Source organism: Octopus bimaculoides, chromosome 4 (genome assembly GCF_001194135.2).
Source record: "Octopus bimaculoides isolate UCB-OBI-ISO-001 chromosome 4, ASM119413v2, whole genome shotgun sequence".
NCBI lineage: Eukaryota > Metazoa > Mollusca > Cephalopoda > Octopoda > Octopodidae > Octopus > Octopus bimaculoides.
Window position 1 is genome coordinate 142,896,951 of NC_068984.1, and position 2,936 is coordinate 142,899,886.

Here is a 2,936-nt window from a genome sequence, read left to right on the forward strand (position 1 = left end):
ATAGATAGATAAAGAGAAACGGTGAGGATAGTGGTGGAAAATTTATGGTTCCTGACCATAATTATTTTCTGGGATTTGAATAAATCTCCGATTAATTTAAACTGAGTAAAAGCGTTCAATACAAAGTTATTATTAAAAATCCTTGTATTCAGGCGTTGCCGGGTTCCTGCTTCGAGAATGCGCCACATTTTATTCTGTTTGTTGTTCTTGTCACACACTTGTCTTCTTTCTTTTTTGTTCCCTCTTCACACCCTCCTCCTCTTGCTCCCCATCATCATCATCATCGTCATCATCCCACTCACCTTTACGTCTTCTTCTTCTTCTTCTTCTTCTTCTTCTTCTTCTTCTTCTTCTTCTTCTTCTCCTTCTTCTTCTTCTTCTTCTTCTTCTTCTTCTTCTTCTTCTTCTTCTTCTCATCCACCTTCTTATCCTCCGCCCCTCATCCATCTTCATGTTCTTGTTGCTGTTGTTGTTGTTCTTCTTCTTCTTCTTCCTCCCCTTCTTCTTCTCCTCCACCTCCTCCTTCTCCTCCTCCTCCTCCTCCTCCTCCTTCTTCTTCTTCTTCTTCTTCTTTTACCTAATCTCCCTATTCCCCCTCTCTTTCCTCATCCTCCTTCTCCTCCCTCACCTCCTAGTTTCGCTATTGTTTATCATTGTCGCCTATTCCACCTCCCATCTTTGTTGGAGCTCTTTTTTTTTGTTGACGTTGTTGTTATTTATATGGCTGTCTTCATCGCACTTTCTCTCATGTTGTAACCTCTTCACCACCACCACCACCACCATCATCATCATCAACATCATCATCATTATCATGATCATCATCATCATCATCGTCGTCGTCGTCGTCGTCGTTCTCTTCGTCGTCTTCGTCGTTTCCCGTTGTTCTTCTCATTCGTTCCCGTTGTTCTGTTAATTGTTTGGGGGTGGGTTGCCTCCATCATTTCCCTGAATTACTGGTTCTTTGCCAAAGTAAATTGTTTTCTTTTTATATGTTGATATCTGCTGAAGATATTCTTTCGTTTTATATTTCCTTTATTATTCCAAACATTGGTTGGAAATTCCAATTCAAGATTCTTTAGCCATTACATACAAACATGCATAAATGCACACACGCACACATACTCATATATATATATACATACATACATATATGTGTGTGTGTGTGTGTATGTGTGTGTGTGTGTGTGTGTGTGTGTGTGTGTGTGTGTGCATACATCTTTGTATAAATTTGTATTTGTGTTTGGTTTATTTGTTGTAGTATTCGAACTGACTGTGCACTTTTATATACGCGTCACTAAAATCCGTTAATAAACTGAAATCACAAATGAGGCAGTGGTGGTGGGCGTGTGCGGACTGACTGACGTTGTGATCTGTAATTGAAATTTGAGAGCTTAAATAAATATTGATGCCACACACATATACAGACATGTATATGTATATGCAGGCACACACACACACACACACACACACACACACACACACACACACACACACATATATATATATATATATATATATAGTAGACACAAATACATACACAGACTCAGACACACAAACTCACACATACATATATACATATATACAAAGGGAGATAGTGTGTGAGGGGGAGAGAGGGGGAAAGAGAAATTGAGAGATCAATGGGATAGAAAGAAGAAGAGTGACAGACAGAGGTAGTGAGTGGTGGGGTGAAAGATTGATTGTTTAAAACTGAATTTTATTCCGATATTCCAGTTTTAAATTAAACCCAAATTCCAGAATATGTCACATTGTGATTCTTGGAATTATGTTGAGCCATTGTTTGAAATACTTTTATTTATACATTATATTCTTTTTTCTTTGGTTTTCTTTCTTTATTTAATTCTTTATTCACTTTGTTAGTTCTTTAATTATTTTATATTGCAATTTCTACACGATAAGATCATTGGTTATATATTTTTCCCGCGTACCAGTCATTGACTTGTTCACGAAAATTTAGAGAATAGAGACTGACAGTGTCTAAAACGTGGTGAATTGTGTCCGATTAACATCGCTTTTTTTCCTGTTTAAATCTTTCTTCGATGTCGGTTACGAAGATAATAGTTCAAGTTGATCCTGTGTTGTGTTTACCTCCTTCGATGTCGGTGACGAAGATGACTCCTCCATTTTATCCGATCGACGGAAGAACCTGCTCGTGATAGTAACGTGCAAGACGCACCTACAATTAACATAGTTCTCAGTGACATTCAGCGAGACACAGAAAGTGACAAGGCTATCCCCTTTGAAATTACAGGTGCTTCTCGTTTTTGACTACTGAATGGATTGGAGCAACGTGAAAGAAAGTGTCTTACTGAAGGACACAAAGGTGTCCTTGCGGCGTGGTGTATCGAACGCACGACCTTATGATCCTGAACCAAATTCCCCAACCACTAAGTCACGCGCCTTCACTCATTAGATCATATACCTCGGTGAAACACAAAAACACACATAAGCGCATACAGAAACGCGTTCACACACACACACACACACAGGCGCGCGCGCATACATACATACATACATACATACATACATACATACACAGAAAGCTAATTCGAAGATTACAAATCCGAGCCATCAATAGAACTTTAAAAAAAAAAGATGTAAAGCGTTCTAGGAGTTTATCATTTAAGTATATATGCGCATGCCTGGAGACGCAGTTGTATGCACCAGAGTACATCGATAAAATAAAACAGACGAAATAAAACATACCAATCTGAACATGCACTGACTCTAAATACAGCACAAATATACACACAAGCATGCACAAATACCCTGTTGATGTTGAAAATCAAATGAAGGAGCCTTGGATCTAGGTTAAAAACCGGTTCTTTCTCTGTTGGTAAGAAAGCTTGCGATAAAACTGTATAATATACATGCGTGCATGCATACATACATATATTCATATATATATATATATATAT